Here is a 9,660-nt window from a genome sequence, read left to right as displayed (position 1 = left end):
ATATGTCTTTTTGCTCCGCCCCCTCACCTAGTACACCCTGATTTCCACCAGTCTTTTTTAACTCCACCCTCTCTACGTCACATCCTGTTTCCACCCTACTTGGAGAGTATATATACAGCTGCTTTTTCTGAGTAAACACACTTGGAATTGCTTTCCGGCTCCGAGAGTTCCAGAATGTATCTCCTGCAATGTTAGCTTGGCATGAGTTCCTGATCCCTCTCCCATGCAGCAGCCTAGATTGGCTCCAGTTGAGTTCTTTCCAACCCAGAGAGCACTTGCTTGGGAAGAAGCACCCTCAGGCTATCCCAGCACTCATGTTGTGTGTTCTGTGGCTCAGTCACTTCAGTGACAAGATTCTCACCACCAAAGTCTCACCACTCCCTCAACCAGCATCTGCTGAGTCCCCTCCACCTCTACAAATCCACTCCTTCCAGAGGGAGGTGACACAGGGGACAAGCCACTTCCTTCATTCCCTCTTATCTGAGCTCTGCCCCTCACTCAAGTCTGAGGCTTGTTTCCATGGGATTTTGTTCTCTTGCTGGGTTTCTTTCTCTCCTACCAGGAAGGTAGCTCAATAGGCATTTCTCTTCCTCCTCTGTGACATTTCACTGGGCACCATGAGTCTGGTTCCAGACAGGTTGCAGCAAAGAGAAGTATGGTATCTTTTCTCATAGATGAGTCTTTTTCCTCCTTTTGTAGAGCTAGGGCACCATGCATACATGATTTCAGTGCTCCTAGGCCAATTTTTTCATTTTGATAGACTCATGTAGAGAGACACATAAAGACACACACAAACACACACACACACACACACACACACACACACACACACACACACACACACCAAGACCCCACCCATCAGATCTCTTGGTGCAATGGAGCCTCCCTGTGAGCCAGGGCTCTAATAGGCTGTGTGTGCTTTTGAGGAACATGCTCTGCTGAGCAAACTCTCTCTCTCTGACACTAGGTGTCAGGTCAACATATTTTTTAAAATCTGTTCTTCTGTCTTTGGACTCTTGGGTTGTTTTCATATTCCAACACTGTTAATATTGTTGTAATAAGCATCAGTGCACATATATCTTTTAATAGTTGTGATTAGAGCTCTTGGATAGATCTCTAAAGAGACCAAGAATCCAAGCAAGGGCTCAAGTTCAGAGTCCAAACCCTAGTAGACTCTAACTGCATTCCTGAGGGGAGAGGGTCAGGCTTGACTGAGAACCTGACCCACCAGCTGGGGTCACACACAACCACCTGGTGTGTGGGGACCTCAGTGTGTGGTGACTGGAGGAGTCCTTGTTGGTATGCTTCTAAATTCTGCTTCTAAAACCCCTTCTGTTACATCACTTGACGTTGTGGTCTATTTATATGGTCATTCTGTTACATTGGTTTAATCCTCGGTCCCCCTGCCTCTGGGACATTGGTTTAATCCTCCTTGGTTGGTGCTTTTTCCTTCTCCCCACCCCCTATCATACGTATATTCTTTGTTCCTGACTCTTCCGCCGGAGGAGAGAGAGATGCAGGACAGAATTGTGTTGTGATTAGGTTGTTGGACTGCATCCCCACTCGTGAATAAAGATTGAACTGCATTCTCAGCTCAGCCATGAGTCTCTGGTTGTCTCTCTCTCCCACCCGCAAAGCTAGCACAGCAAAATGGCGGCCTGAACAGGGACTAACACCAACGTGGGACCTAACCCACCCATCCACCAGATAAGTAAAGCTGTTTGGCTACCTGTCCACTATGGGCTGCAGTTGACTTTGGGGAATTATGCAGATGCAGTCTTTGCCCTCAGGTTTTGCCACTTCCTGCAGGTGCTTTCCCCAACCAATCCTGTCCCGACATGTCACTCTGGGGTGTTGACCCAAAAAGCCCACCTACTCTCCCTCCCCTCTCTCTCTTCTTCTTTCCTGGCAGTGCGATAGCATGGGATGGCCATTCTTGGCTGGCTCCACGTGGCCATAACTGCCACGTTCCCACCTCAACCGTGAGGTCCCCACACGAATAAAAGATTGTGTTCCCTTTCTGCTCCAAACCTCCTTTTTCTGCGTCCCGCCACCATTGCATCAAGTGACAAGCCCTGATGTGAGGAGGAGGGAGATTCTGAGGGGCAAGTTCAGGGGAGGGGAGAACTGCTCATCTGCAGGGAGCCAGCCCAGGTCACAGTTGCTAGGGTAAGTCCTGAAGGGCGTGTGTGTCAGCAATGAAGAAATGAAGTGAGAGACATGTCAGATGCTTTAGGTGAAGGAGAGAAGCATCTTCAGAGCTTTATTTAAATACTTTTTGCCTGGATACAGTTGACATCATGTATGATTGTTTTCATTAACATCAAGGATACAGTTAACATCATATAAGTCTATTTTTATTAACATTAAAAATAACTCTAGACATTATTATCATTATAGGCTCTCCTTAAAAGTTTCATTGGTCTTGAGACAGCCTGCCGTCCCCTAGGTTTTGACCATCTGTGTGGCCCTGGTATGGCCAAAGTAACTTCGAACATTCTTCCCTTTGTTTCGGCTGTCTGAGTAGGTCAGCATATCTTTTTTTGGAGCTCAGTCTAACAGCCTTTCCTCTTAACCCATTCTTGGATGGGTCTAACTAAATAACACATTTCTAATAGCTAGCAAACTGTCTACTTAGAGAAATATTCTGCTGTACAGTGAGCACACACTATGAGGGCTCTCTTCTAGCTAAACTTTGAGTATATGAGAGTTCACTTACTTTTGCCCATGTGAAAGTTTACTGATTTCTACCCATTAACCTATGCATAGCTATTTAACTACACAACTACTATCTATATACCATAGCTATCTGTAAGTGAAAGTAGGGGTCTGTGGGTGAGGGTAAACAATAGAGCCTTTTTATAACTAGGTGAAGACCACGGTCTGTCACTCATACTATAAGCCACCCATAATTTTGTCTTTTGGTCTGAGTCCAGCTGATTGAGATGTTGTAGTGGTGACAAGTAGCTCTTTTTCTGAAAGCCTTTCAATGGGTACAGCAGCTTTTGTTCCTAGGCCATTTTTAGTCTTGTCACACTCATTGCCATAATTGCTGTCACTATGTACTTCCCCTGAGGATCTCTTTCTATAGTCCCCAGGTAATATTTGTATATTTGCAATATAGCCAATAAGACTTCAAATTAGCAATGTTTTTAAAAAGAAAAAAAAAGCTTCTGTTTGTCTAGAACTTCCTGCTTTGCAGTGGGTTCCAGTCTGTTTGGACTTTGTCTGGCAACAGACGTGTTGTCACCTCTGCCATTACACAAAAAGGATGAATAGGAAGATTCAACTTCCGGAGGCGGAGCTACGAGCAGCAGATCACTTTCTCTCCTCTCCTCTCCTCTCCCGGATCAACTAGGAATACCAAAGGAGACCACCCGGACTGAAACAAGACAGGACTAGAATGACCACAGGAACCCAGCAAATCACCCCTGAGTACAAACACGCGTGGCTGGTGACAGAGAGGAGAGAGGGGCCTAAGGAGAGATTAAGTGACTGCTCACATTCAGCAGTTTATCAGTGGAGACACCACCTCCAGTCTGCTCCACAACAAGGGGACAGCTGAAGGGAGGAAAGGACTCCCCAGAGACTCACCAAGTACAACTCTGAGTCTCCATTGCTACTACCCTCAGAATCTGGAGCAGCAACAGGGAGGGACACCAGGGGACAGAGATCTAACCGGGAAACTCAGGAGAAGACCTATACCTCCTTGGCATAGCTGTGAAAGTCTCTTTGCATAACCACTGTATTATCTCTGGCACACCCTGCTTTATCTCTTGGTCAGGAGTCAGTGATTAAGCGAAGAAGCCTATTGATAGTTTAAAAGCCCTCAGGCACCCATAGCCTACAGGGAAGAAAAAAAAAGAGGCTTTTACACCACTGAGCTCCAACTCAGGGATTGAAAAAAAACTGTTAACTTCCACCACGGTAAACCCTTTAATTAAATTACTTAGACACAAGTCAATCCAGGCAATAGTGATCAATAATTTGAAAAGTACTGATAAAGGGAACTCATAACATAATATATAAAATGGTTAAAACAACAAGAAAAAATATTGGAGACTCGAACCAGGACAAGAGTCCAGCTAAAAGTCCTCCAGAGGGTGAAGCACAAAACAACGAGCTCAACATCCAAACATTAGCTAAGGAAATAATAACAGGAGTGAGTAAAGAATTTGAAAAAATTGTAATTAGAACTGCAGGAACAACAAATGAGAATATGGAAGAAAATTCTAATAATCTCATGGTTATTAGAGAGCTGAAAGCTGAAATCTCTGAGCTAAGAAAGCAACTAGCTGAACAAGCTAAAACAGTATCAGAGCAGGGCAACAAAATAGATGAACTCCAGAAAGCAGTAGAGGGCAGAGAGAATAGAATCTATGAGGCTGAAGACAGAATTAGCAAGACTGAAGATGAATTAGAGACAACTAAAAAAGAAGTAAGAGGTCTCAAAAAGAGATTAAGAGATGCTGAAAACAACAACAGAGTCCTATGGGATGACTTCAAAAGAAACAATATACGCATTATTGGCTTACCAGAGGAAGAAAGAGAAGGAGAGGAAGAAAGCATTCTCCAGGCCATAATAGCTGAAAATTTCTCTAGTCTAGACAACACCAAAGACATAAAGATTCAAGAAGCCCAGAGGGTCCCAAACAGAATTAACCCAGACCTAAAGACACCAAGACATGTCATACTTAGAATGGAAAGGAATAAGGATAAAGAAAGGATCCTCAAGGCTGCAAGAGAAAAACAGAGTCACCTACAAAGGAAAACCCATAAGATTAGCAGCAGACTTCTCCATACAAACACTACAGGCCAGAAGAGAATGGCAAGATATCTATCGAGTGCTCAATGAGAAAGGCTTTCAGTCAAGACAAACACTATATCCTGCTAGACTGTCATTCAGACTAGATGGAAGCATCAAAACCTTCTCAGACAAGCAACAGTTGAAGGAAGCAACCATCACCAAGCCTGCCCTGAAAGAAGTTCTGAAAGGTATCCTATAAACAACCAGACCACCACAAATAGGACATATATCAAAACACTCTAAAACTCTACAAGAATGGCGTTAAAATATCTTCAATCTTTGATATCAATAAATGTCAATGGCCTGAATTCACCTATTAAAAGACACAGAGTAGGAAGATGGATCAGAAAACACAACCCAACAATATGTTGTCTACAGGAAACTCACCTAACACAACAAGACAAACACAGACTTAAAGTGAAAGGATGGAAAACTATCATTCAAGCCAATGGCCCACAAAAAAGGGCAGGAACAGCTATTCTCATATCTGACATGATAGACTTTAAAATAGATAAGATTAAAAAAGATAGGAATGGACACTACTTAATGCTCAGAGGATCAGTCAATCAAGAGGACTTAACAATTATTAATATCTATGCACCCAGTGAGAAGCCATCTAAATACATCAAACTTCTACTGAAGGAACTACAGCAATATATTAACAGTAACACAATCATAGTAGGGGACTTCAACACCCCACTCTCTCAACTTGACAGATCATCCAGGAAGAAAATCAGTAAAGACATAAGGGAGCTAAATGAAGAGATAGATAAACTAGAACTATTGGACATTTTCAGAGTCATTCATCCCAAGAAACTGGAATACACATTTTACTCAAATCCACATGGGTCATTCTCAAGGATAGACCATATGTTAGGCCACAAAGACAGCATCAGCCAATTCAAGAGCATTGAAATCATCCCAAGCATCTTCTCAGACCACAGTGGAATTAAACTAACATTTAACAATCAACAAAAGATTAGTAACAGTCCCAAAATGTGGAAGCTCAACAGTACACTTCTTAACAACTTCTGGGTCAAAGAGGAAATCAAGGAAGAAATCAAAATGTTTCGAGAGTTCAATGAAAATGAAGACAAAGCTATCAAAATATTTGGGACACAGCTAAAGCAGTCCTAAGAGGGAAGTTCATAGCTATACAAGCACACATTAGGAAACGAGAAAAGGCACAAATAAACAGCCTGATTGCACATCTCAAAGACCTAGAAGAAGAACAACAAAGGAATGCTAAAGCAACCAGAAGGACAGAAATCACTAAAGTTAGGGCAGAAATAAATAACATTGAGAATAGGAAAACCATACAAAAGATCAATGAAAGTAAATGTTGGTTCTTTGAAAGAGTAAACAAAATCAACAAACCTTTAGCCAGACTCACAAAACAAAAAAGGGAGAAGACCCAAATAAATCGGATAGTAAATGAAAGAGGAGAAATCACAACAGACACTGCAGAAATTCAACATATCATGCGAGGCTTCTATGAACAACTATATGCCACCAAGCTAGAGAATCTGGAAGAAATGAATGATTTCCTAGATACCTACCAACTTCCAAAACTAAGTAAAGAGGAAGTGGATAACATGAACAGGCCCATAATAGCTAATGAAATTGAAATAGTTATCAAAAATCTTCCCAAAAATAAAAGTCCTGGACCAGATGGTTTTACAAATGAATTCTACAAAACTTTCAAAGAAGAACTAATACCTCTACTTTTAAAAGTCTTCCAGAAGATTGAAGACACTGGAATACTCCCTGCCAGCTTCTATGAAGCCAACATCACCCTGATACCAAAAGCAGACAGGGACACAACCAAAAAAGAAAACTACAGACCAATATCTCTGATGAACATAGATGCGAAAATATTGAACAAAATTCTAGCCAACCGGATACAGCAATATATCAAAAAGATTGTTCATCACGACCAAGTGGGGTTTATCCCAGGCATGCAAGGTTGGTTTAATATACATAAATCAATCAATGTGATCCACCACATCAACAAAAGCAAGACCAAAAACCACATGGTCATATCAATAGATGCAGAGAAAGCCTTTGACAAAATACAACATCCCTTTATGATTAAAACACTACAAAAAATGGGAATAGATGGAAAATTCCTGAAGATAGTGGAGTCTATATATAGCAAATCTACAGCCAACATCATACTCAATGGTGAAAAACTGGAAGCATTTCCCCTCAGATCAGGTACTAGACAGGGCTGCCCACTATCACCATTACTATTCAACATAGTGTTGGAAGTTCTTGCCATAGCAATCAGGCAGGAGCAAGGAATTAAAGGCATACAGATTGGAAGAGAAGAAGTCAAACTCTCCTTATTTGCAGATGACATGATAGTATACATGGAAAAACCTAAGGAATCCAGCAAGAAGCTTTTGGAAATCATCAGGCAATACAGTAAGGTGTCAGGCTATAAAATTAACATTCAAAAGTCAGTGGCATTCCTCTATGCAAACACTAAGTTAGAAGAAATTGAAATCCAGAAATCAGTTCCTTTTTCTATAGCAACAAAAACAATAAAATATCTAGGAGTAAACCTAACCAAAGAAGTGAAAGACTTGTATACTGAAAATTATGAGTCACTACTCAAAGAAATTGAAAAAGACACAAAGAAGTGGAAAGATATTCCATTTTCATGGGTTGGAAGAATTAACATCATCAAAATGAATATATTACCCAGAGCCATCTACAAATTTAATGCTATCCCCATCAAGATCCCAAGCACATTTTTTAGGAGAATAGAACAAATGCTACAAATGTTTATCTGGAACCAGAAAAGACCTAGAATTGCCAAAACAATCTTGAGAAAAAAGAACAGAACCGGAGGCATCACACTCCTAGATCTCAAGCTGTATTATAGAGCCATTGTCATCAAAACTGCTTGGTACTGGAACATGAACAGACACACTGACCAGTGGAATAGAATTGAGAGCCCAGAAATGAGGCCCCACACGTATGGACATCTAATCTTTGACAAAGGGGCCCAGACTATTACATGGGGAAAGCAGAGTCTCTTCAACAAATGGTGTTGTAAACAATGGGTTGAAACATGCAGAAGAATGAAACTGAATCACCGTATTTCACCAAATACAAAAGTAAATTCCAAGTGGATCAAGGACTTGGATGTTAGACCAGAAACTATCAGATACTTAGAGGAAAATATTGGCAGAACTTTTTTCCGCATAAATTTTAAAGACATTTTCAATGAAACGAATCCAATTACAAGGAAGACTAAGGCAAGTATAAACCTATGGGACTACATCAAATTAAAAAGCTTCTTCACAGCAAAAGAAACCACTACCCAAATCAAGAGACCCCTAACAGAATGGGAGAAGATCTTTACATGCCATACATCAGATAAGAGTTTAATAACCAACATATATAAAGAGCTTGCCAGACTCAACAACAAGACAACAAATAGCCCCATCCAAAAATGGGGGGAGGACTTGGACAGAATATTCACCACAGAAGAGATCCAAAAGGCCGAGAAACACATGAAAAAATGCTCCAAGTCTCTGATTGTCAGAGAAATGCAAATCAAGACAACAATGAGATATCACTTCACTCCTGTGAGAATGTCATACATCAGAAAAGGTAACAGCAGCAAATGCTGGAGAGGGTGTGGGGTCAAAGGAACCCTCCTGCACTGCTGGTGGGAATGTCAATTGGTCCAACCTCTGTGGAGAACAGTCTGGAGAACTCTCAGAAGGCTAGAAATGGACCTACCCTATGACCCTGCAATTCCACTCCTGGGGATATATCCTAAGGAACCCAACACATTCATCCAAAAAGATCTGTGTACACATATGTTCTTGGCAGCACAATTTGTAATAGCCAAAACCTGGAAGCAACCCAGGTGTCCAACAACAGATGAGTGGCTGAGCAAGTTGTGGTCTATATACACAATGGAATACTACTCAGCTGTAAAAAATGGTGACTTCACTGTTTTCAGCTGATCTTGGATGGACCTTGAAAAAATCATGTTGAGTGAAATAAGTCAGAAACAGAAGGATGAATATGGGATGATCTCACTCTCAGGCCGAAGTTGAAAAACAAGATTAGAAAAGAAAACACAAGTCGAACCTGAAATGGAATTGGAGTATTACACCAAAGTAAAAGACTCGGGGGTGGATGGGTGGGTGGGGAGAATACAGGTCCATGAAAAATGATGAATGAAATAGTGGGGGTTGTATTGTTAAATGGGAATCTGGGGAATGTTATGCATGTAAAAAAAAAAAGAAGTAGAAACGCAAAGCAGAAATTGACTGAGTTTGGAGTATGGCACCAAAGTAAGAAAGCAGAAGTATACTAGAGTTTGCAGTGAGTACCCTCCCTAACACTTCCTCTCCACTATTCCAAGCTTTGGGTCCATGATTGCTCAACAATTTGTTTGGCTTTGTATGTTAACTCTCTTTTCAGTCACCAGGTTCCAGGTGTCATCAGGATGCCGGCCAGGCTTCCCTGGATTGAAGACCCCACCAATGTGTCCTGGAGCTCAGCTTCCCCAGAGACCCACCCTACTAGGGAAAGAGAGAGGCAGACTGGGAGTATGGACCGACCAGTCAACGCCCATGTTCAGCGGGGAAGCAATTACAGAAGCCAGACCTTCTACCTTCTGCAACCCTCAATGACTCTGGGTCCATGCTCCCAGAGGGATAGAGAATGGGAAAGCTACTGGGTAGGGGGTGGGATATGGAGATTGGGCGGTGGGAATTGTGTGGAGTTGTACCCCTCCTACTCTATGGTTTGTAAATTAATCCTTTCTTAAATAAAAAAAATTAAAAAAAAAGAAATTACTGGTAACAATAGAGAGAGGGATTAAT

The sequence above is a fragment of the Erinaceus europaeus genome, chromosome 2, assembly GCF_950295315.1.
Source record: "Erinaceus europaeus chromosome 2, mEriEur2.1, whole genome shotgun sequence".
NCBI classification, from domain to species: domain Eukaryota; kingdom Metazoa; phylum Chordata; class Mammalia; order Eulipotyphla; family Erinaceidae; genus Erinaceus; species Erinaceus europaeus.
Note: the sequence above shows the minus strand (reverse complement) of the source record.